The 18,421-nt window shown below is 58.1% G+C and overlaps 1 protein-coding gene across 4 annotated transcripts in view; it reads right to left on the bottom strand.

The window, feature by feature from the left end:
• The window catches only part of LRPAP1 (LDL receptor related protein associated protein 1), a 768,843-nt gene that overhangs the window by 333,602 nt on the left and 416,820 nt on the right, over positions 1 to 18,421 (bottom strand). The window contains exon 1 of one of the 4 annotated variants that reach the window (XM_050792159.1): positions 13,135 to 13,138. The exons of the other annotated variants lie outside the window; for them this stretch is intronic. The gene's annotated coding sequence lies outside the window, so the exon portion shown is untranslated. Of the gene's footprint in view, positions 1 to 13,134; positions 13,139 to 18,421 lie in introns of those variants that run through there. 4 annotated transcript variants of the gene reach the window in all.

Here is an 18,421-nt window from a genome sequence, read left to right as displayed (position 1 = left end):
GGGTCCCAGGCCACCAGCCTTCCCATCCCTGTCAGTGCAGGCCCTGCTCAGTGTGGTGTGGCACGGACCCCTTGCTCCCTACTCCACTCTGCAAAATGGGTCCTGTGATTACCCGCTTTTACTGATGAGATCCTGGCACACAAGGAGCTCCCATCTCTGATGTGGACCTGCCTCTGTGGACTCCAATCCAGTGGCTGCACTTACTGTAGGTCTTCCTGGTCTCATCTGCACAATCTACCCAGATGCTGAGCAGGCACTTAGCTCGAAACAGTGTGGAAGACACACTGCTGAAAACCTGGACCCTGCCCCATGAACGGAGGGGCAGGGGACCGAGGCAGCAGCCACAGTTCCTCAGAGCTGCTCCCAAGGGGAACCCTTACCTCAAGGTGGTGTTGGGGGAAGTGTGGAAGAGAAGCCCCGTAATGTTTTGATCAGCACAGGTGAGGTTATGCTTGGTAACAAATGAACCCTGTTCTTAAATGTTGTCACGTCAGGCTATGCCATTGCAGACCAGGGCTGTAGGTACTTGGCAACCTGCACCCCTAGTCTGTGCTGCAGGTTCCAGGGGCTCAGTAGATGGCTTCTGGGGTTGCTTGTCAGGGCATGAGGGAGGATGCAGAGAACCCACACCGACTCCTACCTGCCTAGCCCATCCTTCCACTCACAGTCCATTGGCTGCAGCTGGTCACATGGCCCCACCTGACCACAGGGACTCCCGCAACGTCCTCCCATGTGCCCAGGAAGAGAAGGAGGTCTGGACATTGCCAGCACAGGAATCTCTACCACAGGTTCTAGACATTTCTCTTCAGGTTGGTGGAGGCAGCTACAGGGAGGAGCCTCGGTCTGGCCTGAATGTTGGGTGCAGGCCTGAGACCCCATTTTATTACATTCTATGTCCTGACCTCCCAGGAGAGCATGGCTGGAATCCCCCAGGACTCCTAATCCAGCCCATTCGCATCACAGGCAGGGAAACTGAGGCCTAGAGAGGCCGCGGCTGGGGCGGAGGTCTCAGGCCTCACCAGTGAGTCCCAGCGCCCCGTCCAGGCTCTGGTGTGCAGCGAGTGCTTTGACAGCACGTTAGTGAACAAAGAGATCATGCAGTATCATGCCTGTCCCTTCCCATATCAACTGCTACACCCTGAATGCGCCTTCTGGATACCTTTTCATGTATGTCTGGTCCTTACCACTGCTATTCAAAGGGCAGTGGGTACGTGGTCACCTGCCATGTCTGTCATACCACAGGGCATGTGACCTCCTGATTAGGTTGGAGGACCTGAGAACCATGAAAGCTCATGACCACAGGGTTGGGCTTCCTGGAGGGGGGCCGTCAAGCGAGAGAGAGAGACCTACCCAGGCTCTGCCATTATCCCACCTTTGATGGAGGCCACGGACATGAGACTCCGCGGTAGAAATGTAGCTCAAGAGCAATAGTGAAGGGCAGCCGGCGCTCAGGTGGGGAGAGCACACCCTGAGGGGTGGCCGCCCCTCTGCCCCTGCACACTGGAGGTGGGGGAGCCCTGTGGCATTATCCCAAAGGAAGCTAGAAATCTAAACTTGCTGAATATACAATTACCTTATTCTTAAATGTTGTCACCTAATTGAAAAAATGTTTAAACATTTTGAAGGTCAACGGTGTGTAAGTCAAAACACCATCTGGCAATCTGTAATGGCTCCTATAGTTCAAAGACGTGTGTTCATGGATGGAACTGGGGAGGTGATGTGGTGTGACTCCTTGTCCCCACCCAAATCTCACCGTGAATTGTGATAATCCCCAGGCATCAAGGGTGGGATCAGGTGGAGGGAACCGGATCCTGAGGGCAGCTCCCCCCATGCTGTTCTCATGATAGTGAGTGAGTCTCAGGAGAGCTGATGGTTTTATAAGTGTCTGGCATTTCCCCGCTGGCTCTCATTCTCTCTCCTGCTGCCCTGCGAAGAGGTGCCTTCAGCCATGACCGTAAGTTTCCTGAGGCCTCCCCAGCCGTGCGGAACTGTGAGTCAATTAAACCTCTTTTTTTATAAACCTTCCAATCTCAGGTATTTCTTCAGAGCAGCGTGAGAACAGAATAATACAGGAGGTCACTGAGGAATCATTCGAGACCCCCACTGTGGCTGCTCAGGATAAGGGGGATCTCGGCCCTCCGGTCCTCAGACCAGAGACATTTCCTACCAGGGGACAAAGCCCAAGGAATCCTCTGTATTTGTGTGCTTGGGCTGCCATGACAACACACCACAGGCGGGGCTTGGACACCAACGTTCACTCTTATGGTTCTGGAGGCTGGAAGTCCACAATCCAGGTGCAGGCATGGTCGGGTTCTGGGGAGGGCCTCCTTCTGGCTTGCTCACGGCCACACTGATTTTCCACTGTATCTTCACATGGACAGAGCTCGAGCATCTCCTCTGAAAGGACACTGGTCCCATCATAAGGGCCTCACTCTCAGGCCCTCGTCCAAACCTGATCATCTCCCAAGTGCCCCACTCCAAATACTATCACCTGGGGGGTTAGGGCTTCAACCTAGGAATTTTGGGGTGATACCATTCTGTCCATAGCATTCTGCCTCTGGTCCCCTGAAATTCACGTTTTTCTCATATGCAGAACACACGGACTCTATTGAGTCCCAACAGTCTTAACACATTCCGGCATCGACTCTAAAGACTAAAGTCCAATGTCTCTATCTAAATATAATACAAATCAAACATGGATGAGCCTCAAGGGTGTGATCCATCCTAAGGCAAAATTCCTCTCCAGCTGCGAACCTGTGAAAACAGACAAGTTACGCGCTTCCAAAACGCCATGGTGGGACAGGCATGGGATAGACATTCCCAGTCCAAAAGGGAGAAATCAGAAAGAAAGAAGAAGTGATGGGTGCCACGCATGTCTACAACTTAGCAAGGCCAATTGCATCCGCTATTAAGGCTGCAGAATCCTCTCCGGGCACACTGAGGAGGCAGCGTCACCGCACCACTTGGCAGGCAGGCCTGACACACGGGTCTCTGAAAGGCCCCTGCCCCTGTGGCTTTGCTGGGCCAGAGTTCCATCCTCAGGACTCTGCAAGGCAGTCCCACCCAAGGCCACCTGGCCAGCTGAATCAAGGCAGTGGCCAGATGATCTCTAAATTCCCTTGCAGTCATTTTTTCTGTCGTCTTCAAGAACGGCCCACATTTGCAGCTAAATAGCATCATCATCCAAACAACCCAGCAGCCTTCCTTCATCCCACCCCACTCTCCAAACACCATCCCATCAGGGGTTAGGGCTCCAACGTGTAAATTTTAGGGAGACACAATTCAGTCCACAGCAGCTTTCTCAGGTCCCTGCCCTGTCTGTGCACCCCTCTCCCTGGGCACCTGCTGTCCCAAGGAGAATGTCTAAATATAATCTAAATCAAGCACGGATGAGACTCAAAGCTGTGATTCCTCCTTAGCAGCCACCTGGCCCCAAAACTGACCCTGCAGTGGGACCACTGCGCCTCCGCCCTCAGAATCCTTGCTGGGGGGCCGAGCCTGCAGAGCAGCGTCAGCTGAATCTGCCACAGGGGTCATGGGGGGAACTCTCTCGGGTGGAAGCTGGCATTGCCTCCAGCACTGGGAGGTCCTGGGCCCCCACCGGTCCATCAACCTTAGCAACACTCCTGCCGGGAAGGACGTGGGGATCAGCGGAGATGATAGACTCCTGAGGGATCAAAGGATGCACCACAAACCAAGGTCTATGTTAAGGAGATAAAAGGAGGAGCTGATGGGATAGACTGTGAGCAGCCTGGGCTGGGGCTGGGGTGGGGTCTCTGCACTCCCATTCTAGAGGCAGACTTGCAGCTGTGCATACCTGTGTCACGGCCCTCTGAGCCGCGCCCTCCCTCATCTGTGGGACCCTAAGCACTCACTGGCCCTAGCGGCACCCACCCTCTGTGCATGGCACGTGCTTCTGTTCCTTCCCGTTTCCATCGGCTGCTCCTCTAGTTCAAGGCCCCAGGGACACAGGTCCATCAGGACCCAAATCTACAGAGCCGCCGTCCCTAGGCCCAGCATATGTGGGGCATGTTGGGATGGGGGTGGATCAGGCCAGCCCCCTCAGTCTCAGCACAGGTGCAACAGGAGGGGCCCGGGCCCTGGGAGTGCACAGAAAGGTAAGCTCCACCCAGGAGGGAACTTCCTGGAGGTCAAGACTTTGAGGGTTGTCAACAATAAGGAGATAACGGGCAAGAAGAGGGGACAGGGGATGCTGGAGGAAAGGGACAGCAGGTGTGCTGGGAGAACTGCAGGGAGGTCACGGCCGGGACAGCCTCAGGAAGCTGAAGAGCCAGCAGGAGCAGGACATGGAGAGCCTGAGCATGGGCCGGGGTGCGAAGCTGGCCGAGGAGGCTGGGGAGCCATAGAGAAATTTAGACAGGGGTGGTCTGGGTCAGGTCCAACAGAAGCACGAAGGTGGGTCGGGTGTGAGACTGATGGTGGCATCAGAAGGAGGCAGGGATGTGCTGGGTGGTGGTTGAAAAGGCCTGGACTGGGCGGAGGCGCTGGGCATGGGGTTAGGGCAGTCCAGAGACGTTTAAGGAACATTACCGGTGCTGTCTGCAGATGGAGGGTGTGAGGCGGAGGGTGAGGCAGACTCCTGGCTTGAACAGTGCGAGGATGGAGAAGCGTCGGCCAGGAGGGGGCCGGGGTGGGGTCTGGGGAATGGTGAGCTCAGCGTGGCCTGTGGAGCATGTGGTGTCAGTGAGACATGCTGGGGAGCGGCCTGTGGGACGGAGCTGGACCAACACAGCAGACACCGCAGGGGCCTGAACCGAAGCCCGCCCTCAGAGGCTGCGGACGGTGGAGGCAGCACTCCGTGGCCTGGAGCGTAGCGGGCAGGAGAGGCTGTGGGCAGGTCCGGCTAATGGAGCGACATGGGCTGGGGCAGGCAGGGGTGCTGGCGCAGTCTCAGCAGGGCTAGGGCAGGCGGAGGCGCTGATGTGGTCTCAGCAGGGGCCAGGCTCACCACTGGGGTGGTACCTCCGTGCAGGAGGTGGGGTGTGGGCCCCCCCAGGGGCAGGGAAAGGCAGGGCTGTGTCCTCATGACCAGGCTTTGGCTCAGGGGCCTAGAGTCTGACAAAGGCCCTGCTGCCTAAGAAGGGTCCCTCCCCCACCTCATCAGCAGCTCCCCCCAGTCCAGGCCAAGTGGCCACTCTTCATTCACGAGGTCCTGGGTGCGGGCCCAGTGCCGGGTGAGGGGGTGCAGCAGGCCCAGTCCCTGGCTGAGCCTGTGATCTCTCAGCGGCTTCCTAACAGGAATGAAGTACTAAGTAAAAATACGAGCTTGATTACCTCAAAGCCTGCCTCTCCCAGCCTGGACACTGCCACGCAGGTCCTGCCTGAAGCCTCATTCCCCTGGGCCTGAGCTGAAGCTGCTGCTCCTCCCTTGGGCTCCAGGGAGGCTGCCTCATGCTCTCGGCCCTCAGCTGCCCTGGGGTCTCCTCCCCGCAACCCCCTAGACGCCCCGTCCACCTCTCCATCTAGTCTTCCCGCCCTCAGAAGGCCACACTCAGGCCTCCCGGCTGGCCTGGCTCAGGGCCCCACTCCCGGCCTCCCCTCCCACCTGGCAGTGCCCAGGAAATGCCCCATAGGTCCCTAACCAATGGACAGAGGTGCAATCGCCCCGCACCTGCCTGCAGCCTGCCTCCCCCACTCAGCATGAGCCTGGAACATTCTTGAGGGGGTGTGGCCCAATAACCTCCTGCCACGTAGCTTCCCGCAGCTCTCAACACACTCTCACACACAGTGGCTTCAGACAACACAAGGGTGGCCTCCCAGCTGCCGAGGCCCGAAGCCCTGCAGACAAGGTGCCCACAGACTTCATTCTTCCTGGAGGCTCAAGGACAGTCATTTCTTCGACATTTCCACCTTCTCCAGGCACCTGCATTCCTCGGCTGGCCTCCTCCACCTTCAAAGCCAGCCTCGAGGCATCTTCACATCCCTCTCTCTCTCCCTGAAGCCACCAACACGTGCCCTTCTCTGCCCCTGCTCCTCCTGCACCCACCTGGGAAGTCTGGGATAATCTCCTAATTCCAAAATCCTTAATCTAATTCCCTCTGCCAAGTCCCTCTTACCATGAAAAGTGACACCATCACAGCTGCTAGGGATTAGGGCATGGCATCTTTGGGGGCTGTCTCTCAGCCCCCCACGAGGACCGCCAGTCCCTGAACCCCCCATCACTGGGCCTTTATGTGGTACCCAACATGTTGTTATCACCAAGACCACTTTAGTGGCCATGTGATGCCACAGGCCGACTTGACAATTCACTTGCAATTCCTGCCTCAGGTGTGGAATTCCTGGGTTAAAAGGAACAGAACATTTTAAGGTTTAAAGACACATCTTGCCAGCCAGGTGTGGTGGCTCACACCTATAATCCCAGGACTTTGGGAGGCCAAGGCGAGCGGATCACAAGGTCAAGAGATCGAGACCATCCTGGCCAACATGGTGAAACCCCATTCGTACTAAAAATACAAAAAATTATCCGGGCATGGTGGTGGGAGCCTGTAGTTCCAGCTATTCGGGCGGGTAAGGCAGGAGGTGTGAACCTGGGAGGCAGAGCTTGCAGGGAGCTGAGATTGCACCACTGCACTATAGCCTGGTGACAGAGCGAGACTGTCTCAACAACAATAACAAAAACACCAAAAACAAAACAAAACAAAAAACCACATCTTGCCAACTCTTCCTCAAAGGCTGCAAAGCACACAACTTCCTTGGCCTTCGCTGTGTTTGGGATCATGGGGTTTGTGTCTGACTTTGTCACTGCGGGGAAGAAGTAGACCCGACTGCCCTGTGGACCGTCTGCCCAGCTCGCCTTGTCTCCCAGCCTCCCGCTTTGGAATCGGACTGGAATCTCCCGTTCTGAATCCAGAGTCCAGTGTGAACCTGTCGGCAGGAAGGAGACCATCTGCACCATAGGCTGCAGACGACACCGGTGATGCCGTGGATCCCCGGCCCTTGGGAGGCGTCCAGGCATGCTCAGGCGCCCCTTCCAGTGTGGGCAGAGACCAGCACTCATGCTGGCCCCAGAGGTGGGAGCATCAGGCCATGGAAAAAGGACCAGAGACAGGCACACCCCACTGTGGCCTGTTACCCAGAGAAAGATGCTAAATGCAGCGACTCCACGTGTGACAAGATCCCACCTGCCTCGGAGCACGGAGGCAGTTAGACAAGCCTGCGACTCGGCGGCCTGGCGGATCAAGTGACTCATTTTGTACAAGTTATTTTTGAGTACCTCGAAGGCTGGCGAGGAAGCCTCCTGACAGCAGCGGTAATTAACCTCCCTGCACGGTGCGCCCGCGGAGTTCCAGCCAATGCGCGGTGAAGCAGCGGCCCCTGCTCCTGGGCGGCACTGCCGCACCTGAAGTCCTCAGAACCCTGTCAGCGCCCCAGGACATCGAGGGATCTGGGCCCACCTGCCTTCTCAGCCTGCTTGTCCTTGAGCCTGTCTTAAACCTGCACCCCGCATGCTGCTCACCTGTGTCCCATGCCGACTCATTCCTGCACCTGGCTGACCTGTCCCAGGCACACCTCCCTGTCTTGGCCTCTGGACACCCCTGCCATCCTCCCAGGCTCCCCTCAAATGCCCACTTGCAGGGAAGCACCTGCCCCCTCTCCCCCCAAAGCCAGGCAGCTCTCGGCCCCCAGCTCACCTCCCTCAGCACTCTCCATGGCACTCTCTCACCAGCTCCTTCAAAGGCTTTCTCTACCCCGCTCCTGCCAGCCACCTTGGCCCCTGTCTTCAGGGCTCTCCTCTCCACTGCCCTCCCTGCCGGTGACCTCATTCCCATCAGGCCTGCAAATTCCACCTCTGTCCCAACTCTAAAGCCCATCTCCGGCCTGGATTCGCTCCTTGATTCCTGGATCCACTATCCAGCTGCCTCCGCACCATCTACGCCAGGCTGCCTGCTTCTGAGCCTTCTCAAACTCAGCATGCCCCTGCGGCGTCCCATCCCCCTCCTGGCCCGTTCCCCACCAGCTTCTCCATCATCAGTGGTGGCTCTACCTTGCTGGGGCCTCAAACTCGTGTCATGGTTGTCTCCTCTCTTCTTCTCATGCCCCAGGTCTGGACCGTCAGAAAAGCCTCCTAGCTCTTCCCGTTGGCTAAATGTACCGAGAAATGGAAGGCACCTGCCCATCACCGTGGTTCCACCTGTTCCAAGCCACCATTTCTGGCTTGGTGGCCGCTGTGGCTCCTCGCTACTGTCTCCACGGCCACAGAACCTCCAGAGGGGTCCTGGTCACCTCTGCTCAGCACCTTCCTACACTCCCACCCACTCAGTAACACCCAAAATCCCTCCTGCGGCCTTCAGGACCTGCTGTGACCCCACCAGCGTGACCCCACCTGAGACCTCTCTGACCTCATCACCTCGGGGCTCAGGGCTCCTGCACCCACAGGCCAGCCCACTCCTGTGGGTGCAGGCACTTGGCACTTGCTCCTCCCGCTGCCTAGAATGCTCCTTCCCCGGGGGCTCATGTGCCCAGCGCCCTTACTCACTCCAGGTCTTGCCCAAGTGCCACTTTTGAGACATGGGACCTACAATTTTGCCAGGCCCCTCCTCAGCATGTCATCCCCTCTGGGTTGCTGTCCTCCTTCTTGCATTTTCTCTGACTCGTTAAGGAGAGGAGGCCATTGTTACAATCCCTGCACAGGAGGCCCCGTTACAATCCCTGCACAGGAGGCCCCGTTACAATCCCTGCACAGGAGGCCGTTGTTACAATCCCTGCACAGGAGGCCCCTGTTACGATCCCTGCACAGGAGGCCCCCTTACAACCCCTGCACAGGAGGCCCCTGTTACAATCCCTGCACAGGAGGCCCCCGTTACAATCCCTGCACAGGAGGCCCCCGTTACAATCCCTGCACAGGAGGCGCCCGTTACAATCCCTGCACAGGAGACCGTTGTTACAACCCCTGCACAGGAGGCCCCTGTTACAATCCCTGCACAGGAGGCCCCGTTACAATCCCTGCACAGGAGGCCCCCGTTACAATCCCTGCACAGGAGGCGCCCGTTACAATCCCTGCACAGGAGACCGTTGTTACAACCCCTGCACAGGAGGCCCCCGTTACAATCCCTGCACAGGAGGCCCCCGTTACAACCCCTGCACAGGAGACCGTTGTTACAACCCCTGCACAGGAGACCGTTGTTACAACCCCTGCACAGGAGGCCCCCGTTACAACCCCTGCACAGGAGGCCCCCGTTACAATCTCTGCACAGGAGGCCCCCGTTACAATCCCTGCACAGGAGGCCCCGTTACAATCCCTGCACAGGAGGCCCCCGTTACAACCCCTGCAGCAGTTTCGCAGATTTGGAACCTGGTACTTTGCTCTCAGCCTTTGGGTCCTTGGCTGAAATGTCAAGGACCCCAAGGCTGAGAGCAAAGGACCAGGTGCCAAGTCCTGGAAAAGATGCATTGAACATCCCGGCACAAGATCCTGGCTTCTGTGCTTCACACACCTCTTTGTTGGGGAATTGTGAAAATAATGACTCGCGTTTACGGTGTGATGTCCGTGGGCGCCGCCTCCTGCTAAGCACTTTACAAGCCTTCTGTTGTTGCTCACAGCAGCCTGGTCATGGCCCCACTTTACAGGCGAGAAACCCGAGGCCCAGAGAAGTCAAGGCCCCAGTGCTCCTCCAGGGCCAGGAAGGGCCACGCCGAGATCCCAACCCACCTCTGTCTGGCTCCAACTCCCACAGACACTGCCTCTTCTCAGGGCTCCTGGTAGCAAAATGTGGCCGCATCTGACTCTGAAGGTAGAGACCACACTTCTCCATCTTCCTGGATGGATGGGGCTTGGAAAACTCGATCAGGTTTGAGGACGTGGACTGATGTAGTACAGAGGCCACGGTGTCCTGATTCTGACGTCTTGGGTGAGCAACCCCCCGGGGTTCCAAGTCACCCCGCCCTGCGTGCGTCAGACACAGGAGCTCATTACCTCATGCTGCTAGAGGCCAGAAGCCCAAAGTCTGGGTGTCGGCGGGGCTGTGCTCCCCTGAGGGACTCCAGGAAGGGCTCTCTCCCGGCCAGGTGCAGCTTCTGGTCATCCTCAGTGCTCCTCAGCTTGGCTGGTCTCTCTCCTGTCTCTGTGCCTCTGCTTTTCCTCTTCTAAGGACATCAGTCATATTGGGTTCGGGCTCCCCTGAATCCAGTTTGACCTCATCTTAATTTAAATCATCATGTCTACCAAGACCCTACCTTCAGAGGCCACCGTCTGAGTTTCCAGGCGGACATGGGGTGGTGGGGACAGTATTCACCCCAGAACCCTCCCCGAGCCCCTGTCCCTCCCCTGCCCAGGGAAGCTCATGTGTCCCCACCTCCTGGGCTGCATGTCCTTAGGGAAGGGTCCAAAGGGGCTGCCTACAATGCCCCCTGGACATCCTACCCACCAACCTCCCTGGCAGTTCCAGAGCTGACTCACGTGTGTGTGTGTGTGTTTGTGTATTTGTGTGTGTGTGTGTTTGTGTGTGTGTGTGTGTGTGTGTGTTTGTGTATTTTGTGTGTGTGTGTGTTTGTGTGTGTGTATGTGTGTGTGTTTGTGTGTGTGTTTGTGTGTGTATTTGTGTGTTTGTGTGTGTGTGTGTGTGTGTGTGTGTGTGTGTGTGTGTTTTTGTGTGTGTTTTTGTGTGTGTGTGTGTGTTTCGCAGTGGCGGGGGGTTGTGCACAATTCAGAATGGGAGGGGCCTTCTTACGGGCCATGCCGTCGTGCACTGGCTTGCTCCTGAGATCAAGGAAAGCCGAGCCGGGGCAGCTCCACCCGGTGTGGCCACCGGCCTCCACCCACTTCTCCCGGGCTTTGGGGCCTGGCAACTCTCAAGGAATGTCCTGCAGTGACCTGGGAGCCTTGGGCACAGCTCAGCAGAGGTCACCGGGACCGGCTGGACGAGTCCCTTGGCAGCAAGCTCCAGAGGAAGGTCACCCAGGGTTGTCTGGAGCCGGGCTTAGTCCCATTTGGGGGGTCCTGGGGAGCCAGACCCCCGGCCTGCCGATATCTCCGGCAGCTCCATTCATCAGCTCCGGAAAGATGCTGCTAAGCTGAGCCACCGGGCAGTGTGCCACCAGGGAGGAATGTGTGGCAGAGCTGCTTGGGAAGCTGGCTGCAGGCCCAGCCCTCGGCGAGGCTGTGTGCTGTGCAGGGAGGCTGCCCTGCTGACCCCATGAGGCTGTTCTGGAAGGCTGGCGCTGGGTTCGGAGTGCAGACCTGCCGGCGAGGCCGCTGGGCCTGCTCAGATTCTCTGCGGGAGGACTGAGCACTGTCCCAGGCTCAGCTCGCTGGGCTCTGCCCCCTGGGCTCTGTCCACTGCCTGGGGCGAGAAATGGAGGTTGGGGTTCTTGCCTAATGTGTGGCAGAGAAAGCCGGCGGCTCCCCAGGACCCAGTTTCCCAAGGCCCTGCTCCCCAGCCCTGGGAGCCCCATGGAACGCATTAGAAATTCAGACTCCCGGGCCCTGCCCCAGACCCCAAATGGGCAACTGTGTGATGAGGAGCTGCTGAGGCACTGCGGAGCTTCCAGCACGGAAGCAGGGCCAAGCCCACATGGCTCCCCAAGATCCCAGTTTACTCCACTTCCCAGAGAGCATACACAAGATCAAAACCCAAACCAGCAGCGTCCATTTGGTGCCCGGGATCCTGGCTTTGGAAGGGCCTTTCCACCCAGTGCTGAAATTCCACTGAGGGCTGCTGGGATGGGTGGTGGTTGTTCAGGCCCTTCTTGAATACCTCCAGCAACAGGGTGCTCGCTGTCACTGAGACTGCCTGTTCCATCAGTGTGGCAGTTGGCAGGCTGTCTCCCACAGGGCATGAAAAGCCGCCTCCTTGGCATTTGCAAGGCTGCCTTGAGTGTGGGCCTGGCTCTTCCCCAGCGTGCCCTCTGGGTCCTCGGCCTCAGTCTCCTCATCTGTACCAGGAGGACACAGAGCCCTGCCTTAAGTTGTGAGGGCACTTGTGGTTGGTGGCATCAAGGGACAACGAATGAAGGCCAGGGAGGATTCTCCAGCTCTGGGAACAACTTTTTCTTCCATACAACACGCTGGGCAGGGATTCAGCAAGAATGATTCAAACCACAGCACAGCCAGCACAGCCCCTGGGAGGCACAGATGGTCCTGAGGGTACGGGCTAAGAAGCCAATTCCAGGGCCCTGCTCCCGCAAGCTCTGACCCAGGAGACCCAGGGCAGGCCCAGGAGTCTGCATTTGAACCAGGTCCAGGGAATTGTCAGAGGCTGTTCACATGACCACACTTTGAGGACCGTAATCTAATGTGTCACCTTCACTTCATGGGGAGACGGTCAGGACCAGGATCACACAGCAGCTTGGCATCTGGGGCTCCCAGAACTTTCCAATGGTGGAGGACCAGCCTCACAGGGCGCTTGGGCCACCCAGCCCTCTGCCCAGATGGGGAAATTTGGAGGCAGAGCTGTGGCTGTGCCAGCTTGCAGCACTGTGACTGTGAAACTGAGATGGAACTCGTTCACACACGTGTATGTGTGCAGTGTGCACACGCACCCACAGCACTTACACACGTGTGGCATGCACGGCCTCCCACGGCCCATGCATGGATACTAACATGTGCACACGCAGGTACCAACAGCACTTACAGGCACACACAGAACACGCCAGCAAACATGGTCCCTGCAAGCTAACGCGGGACCCTCCATTGCGCTTTCTTCTAATAACTGGAAAGTGCTTGTGGACATGGACACTCAGCAAGTGGGTGCCACATGCAGCTAGATGCCAGGCCCGTACTGGGCACGTGGAAGGGCTGCACGGAGATCAGTCGACAGTCTCTGCTCTCATCCTGCTCACCGTCTATGAGGGAATCGGACAGGTAGGCAGGAAGGGCCACCCAGGGCCATCCCCAGAGGTCCAGGGACAGCCCAGGTGAACCAAGGATGTGTGGGGGTGACCTGAAGGAGGACCACCAGGCTGAGAGGGGCAGGGCATGTAGCTGGAGGGGCTGAGGCACCTGCCCCCCACCCCACAGGTGTGGCCAGAGGTGGGGGATCGCAGTGCAGGTGAGGATGAGAGAGAGTATTCTGGAAGCCTGGGATAGGGAGGTGGGCAAGAGGCCCTGGTGAGAGGCTGCCCTGTCCCTGAAGCTGCACCGCACAATGGCAGCCTTTCTTCCTCCAGCTGGGGATACCCCGTCTGCCTTTGTCTTTTTAATCCCTGGGGTGGAGCCCGGAGGAGACCGTGGCTAATTGGTTTTCTGCTCAGCCTTGGTCGGTGGGGCATCTAATCCTCCTGTTCCCTCCTCCCCTCAGGACCTGCCCCACCAACACCTCTACACACGGGCCGGTCAGCTGGGGAAGCAAGGGTGGCATGTGCCCCGGGTCAGAAGAGCCCTGCCCACAGCCCCACCTGCCACCCCTGGCTACTCTCACCCTCTGGTCAAGGACAGGTGACCTCGAAGTGGGAGGTGCCATCTACTGGTCTCAGCACCCAGACTGCACCCTGGCAGTGCCCCAGCCCTGTAGCTGTCAAGGGCGGTCACAACTGGTCCTACCCTCAAGGAGATCAAGAGTCAAGCCAGGGAGCCAGGGAGGACCTGTCCTTGGGCCAGCCAGAGGCTCAGGGGCCGACAGCTCTCTGCTCTATTCCCCAGGAGCAGAGGATGACCCGGGGACGTGACAGAAGAGCCTGTGTTCTCCAGGAAGCAGGGGAGGGATGGAAAGCCAAGGCCATTCCAGCTGGAGGAAAGGGGCAGGGAGACTGCAGGGCTCCACCCGGGAGCAGGACTGAAACACAGCAAACCCATGGCGAGCTCCGGGTGGAGGGAATTCAATCAGAGGGGCTTCCAGGAGAAGCCAGCACATGAGTCCTGGTGTAACAGGAGGGGCAGCCCCAAGGAAAGCACCCACCCAGGCAGTGAGACCAGACGGCCCTTCAGGGCTGGGCTAGGCCCTGAAGACAGAGACCTTTGGTGTCCCGAGGTCCCCCCTGGCTCTCCAGGCTTCCCTGCTTCTGTGCCAATGTCCCTGACCCCAACACCCAGGGCACCTGTCATCGGCTAGGAGGGGCTGTTAGGCTGGGATCCCAGAAGCAGACCCTGAGACTGGGATTCCAGTGCAATCAGCTTGTTTGAGGGCCACAGCAGGCAGGGCAGGGAGCCGGGGTTCCAGTGCAATCAGCTTGTTTGAGGGCCACAGGAGGCAAGGCAGGGAGTGGGGATGGTGAGACCAGGAAGGGGAGGGGCTGCTGCAGGTGCGCCGTGAGCAGGCACTAGGTTCCGAGCCATGGGAGAGCATGCCTGCTGTCACCCCACCCGAAGACAAAGGTGCTGGTGAGTCATCCTCCAGTGCCACCCCCCACAAGAGCCCAGCACTTCCACGCTGCCCTCACGTGGCCAAGAGAGAGCCCTGCGGAGGCAGGCGAGGATGAGCCCTGGGGAAGGACGAGCAGGCAGGAAGGGGCCCAGGCAGGGCCTGTGATCTGTCACGGGGTGGGGGAGGGTGTGGCAGGAAGCAGGTCCCAGCACAGCCCCTGCCTCCCTGAGAGGCCTGGCCAGCCCGGCAGAATTTTGCCCCCAAAGCCCATCCCGCAGCACCATCTGGGTGAAAGCAGAGCCCAGGACCCCTCCCTATGCCCCAGCCCTGTGGACTGCACAGGGATCATCAAGATCCCTGATGGCCCCAGGCTCCAACCTGCCTTCCCAGTCCTGCTCCCACTATGCCCGCGCTCAGGCACCTCCCTACCGCTGGGTCTTGGCACAGCTTGTGCCTCTGCTGGGAGCCCCCTTTTTGATTTCCTGGCCTCAAAAGTATTTGCTTGAAGTTCAAAACCTAGTGAAGCACCATCCTCGGTGACAAACCTTCTCCTGCCCTCTTAGCACGTTGTAAACACCTCTGTACTAGCACCTGTCCTGTGCATGGGCGGTGTATGTGTGTGTCATGCGTGTGTGTGTGCCTGACTTCCCCACTCAAGAACACGGACCCAGCCATTCATCTGTGGTTCCCGGAGGCAGCTGAGGCCCAGAGCACATGCCTGGTGCTGCTCCGCTGCAGGTCTGCCGGTCCCAAGTCTGACACTGACTGCTCCTGACCAACAGGCCTGTACCTCAGTTTCCGCAGCCATACAACTAGGTGGCCTCCAGTGTGGGGAGCAGCCACAGAGCCTCGTGTGAGGCATGCACTAAAGAAAGCTGACCTACCCTGAGGCAGAGTTGGGAACAATGACAGCAGTGTTCACTGTACACCTCTTATGGGCCAGGATTTATGGGGTGGGTGTACCTAGCTGTCAATGTATTTCCTTCTATAAGAGCCCAGTGAGGTAGGCCTCTTCATTTTTAGGAGTCAGGGATTTGGAGCACAGAGAGGTCAAGTAATGGGCCCAAGGCCACACAGCATGATATGGCTTGGCTCAGTGTTCCCACTAAAATCTCATCTCAAATTGTAATCCCCATAATCCCCACATGTTGAGGGAGGGATCTGGTGGGAGGTGATTGGGTCATGGGGGTGGTTCCCCATGCTTTTCTTGTGATAGTGAGTTCTCACAAGATCTGATGAGTGATTTTCTTGTTCACACGCGCTCTCTCTCTCTCTCTCGCTCTCGCTCTCGCTCTCTGTCTCTCTTTCTCTCTCCTGCCGCCATGTAAGATGTGCCTTTGCTTCTCTCTTGCCTTCTGCCATGATTGTAAGTTTCCTGAGGCCTCCCCAACTATACGGAACTGTGAGTCCATTAAACCTCCTTCCTTTATAAATTACCTAGTCTCAGGTATGTCTTTATAGCAGCGTGAGAACAGACTCATCCACAGCAGGCGAGCAGAGAGCTGTCCACATCCCGGGTGCCTCCCCAGTGCCGGTGAGAGATAGGCAGGGCCGAGGAGGTGCCAGGGAGACAGGCACTGCAGGGGAGTCCAGGATCTGTGGCTGGGGCCCTCTTGTCTTGGCCCAGGTCCTGATCCAGCCAACCTGCAACTCCCACCTCGCCCTGGGGCTCAGGGAGGCCAGGCTAAGGCTGTGTCATCCAGAAGGAGCTATTCTGAGAGATTAGAACTGCTTCTGGAAATGATGTTAGCACCACACGAAGCAAGGAAATGGCTCGGGAGGAGGGGCCGCCACCCTCGGGTTTTCAGAACCAGCCTGTGGGTGGGGAGAGAGGGCTTGTCACCCACACGGTGTCTTCGAGGGAGAACAATTCCCAGGGCAAGTGCTGTCTGTGGGAGGCCTTTCCTCACCCTGGACCCAGCTGGGCCAGAGGCCTCTTGGGTCTCCTTGGTGCTCTTGGGACAGGGGGAGAACTGGCCTGTCCGCGTGGGGCACATCACTGTGAGGAGTACCTCAGCCTCTACAGTAAGAGGCAGCCAAGTCAGGCGTGAGGCGTGTGCATCTGTGTACACATGCATGTGGTATGGACGTGCACTAGCTGCACTGAGGCCCACAGGTGTGCTCCTCCTTACCTCCATGCAAACACCACCTCCTCCAGGAAGCCCACCACACCTCTCCTCTGGGCCCCTCCATCTCTGCCCTCTACGTTGTCCCCATAGGGCCCTAGCACCCTGTATCTGACCATGTGGTCCCGGAGCGCAGCCAGATTGGAAGGACTCTGTGTCTGCCCAGGGGAGGCCTGGGTCTGCGGCATGGATGCTGGAGACACTCTGCAGCTGCCAGTGATGTGGGAACACATGTGCCTCCTACAGGTTAGGGGGCTCCAGGAGGCAATGGCCCAGGACCCAAACTCAAGGTCGTGCCAGCGATCACTGGTGGCCCTGGGTGGCCTGGGTGTGTCCTCTTGGCAGGTGGATCATGGCTTCAGGAACTGGTGGATTTGGCACGAGAACTCTGCAAAGCAACAGCCTTTGACTCAAGGTTCCGGATCCTTCTCCAGCCAGATTAGCAGCCAGGAATTTTCCACGAGTGAGCCCTCTCACCCACCACCCACCTGCTGCTCAGTTACTCATTCTAATCATTCCTCTCCTCGATGATCTATTAACAAAGTAGCTTCTGAAGCCATTGGCACTGCGTTCCCACTCAGCTCCCTCCCCTCCACACCCACAGTCTCAGCAGTCGCAGAGTCCTGCAGGCCCTTGGCCAGTGCCACCTCCCAGCCACGTCCCCGGCGAGCCTCCATGTTTCTCTGTAGCCTGGGACGAGGCTCCTCAGGCTCTCCCTGCCCCCTGTCCCCCGCACCTTCTCCACACCAGCAGCCAAAGAGTTGGTTCCACAGTGCACCCCTGACAGGTGAATGCCCCCTCAGCGTCCTTCTCTGGCTCCCCATTATCCCTGGATGTAGCGCCGACTCCTGGACGGGGCATAGGGAAGGCTGGACGCTCGGCTCCTCAGCTGCAGGACCAGACGCTCCTGAGCCCTGGAAACTGCTCCCTGCTCCTTTGCTGAGAAAAACTCAAGAAGTTCTGGGTAAACGTGCTGCTCCGTGATGATTGGTGCCACCACTAGGGACTTTGTTGAGTTCCAAACGCAGCTGGAGCCCGTCCCCTTCTGACCCAGATCATGGATGTTCAGGCACCCTCCTGTCTTCCCCTCCCACCCCCCATCCACCCACACAGGAAAACCAGGAAGCATCCAAACAAACAGGTGCATGGCGAGGGGGCAGCTGCGGGCCAAGCAGAAGTACCAGCACTGATGGCCGTTTCCTTTCCTCCTGTCCCCTGCTCTAGTAAATGCTCTCCTTCCCTTAAGTGTATCCTCCTCACACCTCCCTCCCTGTGGCTTTATGGTGGCTGTTGATCAAAATGTCCCTACCACCTGGCACAGCGTAAACATGTGACCTGCGTCTGTGGGGTTGCTTGCAGGGGACGCAGGCTTCCATCCAAGGTCAGGCCAGGTGAGGTCCCAGTTGCCAAGTGCAGTCCAGCTACAGGGGAAGGGGTACACTGAGGTCAGGGAGTGCACCAGGGGTGGCCATGTTCCCATCGTGGGGAGCGGGAGTCTGTGTGCAGGAGGCAAGAGAGAGGCCAGCTCCTGAGATGAGCACAGCAGAGAGGAGAGGGAGGGAGAGATGGGGAGAGGGCAGGGGTGAGAGAGAGAGAAACACAAAAGAGAGAGGGAGAGGGAGGAGATGAAGAACAGAGAGGGAGGGAGACGGAGACAGAGAGACATGGAGAGAGGGAAGAGGAAAAGAGGGAAGAGAAAGAGAGACAGGGAAAGTAGGGGAGAGAGGAAAGAGGGGAGAGAGGAAGGAGGGAAGAGAGGAAGGGGAGAGAGAGAGAGAGAGGAGACAGCTGGCTACAGCTGCACCAGAGACCACCCGACTGACCCTCAGCCCAGTCTTCCCCTTTCCGGTGACAGATGTCTGTGTGAGGTTCCCAGGAGCCTCCTCCTTGTGTCCCTTTGTACCTAAACGAGGACTTATTAGGATGAGGTGGAGGTGAGAGCGCGCCGAGGACTTATTAGGATGAGGTGGAGGTGAGAGCGCGCCGAGGACTTATTAGGATGAGGTGGAGGTGAGAGCGCGCTGTAGCGCTTCCAAA

The sequence above is a fragment of the Macaca thibetana genome, chromosome 5, assembly GCF_024542745.1.
Source record: "Macaca thibetana thibetana isolate TM-01 chromosome 5, ASM2454274v1, whole genome shotgun sequence".
NCBI lineage: Eukaryota > Metazoa > Chordata > Mammalia > Primates > Cercopithecidae > Macaca > Macaca thibetana.
This window is presented reverse-complemented; position numbering and strand designations above follow the sequence as displayed.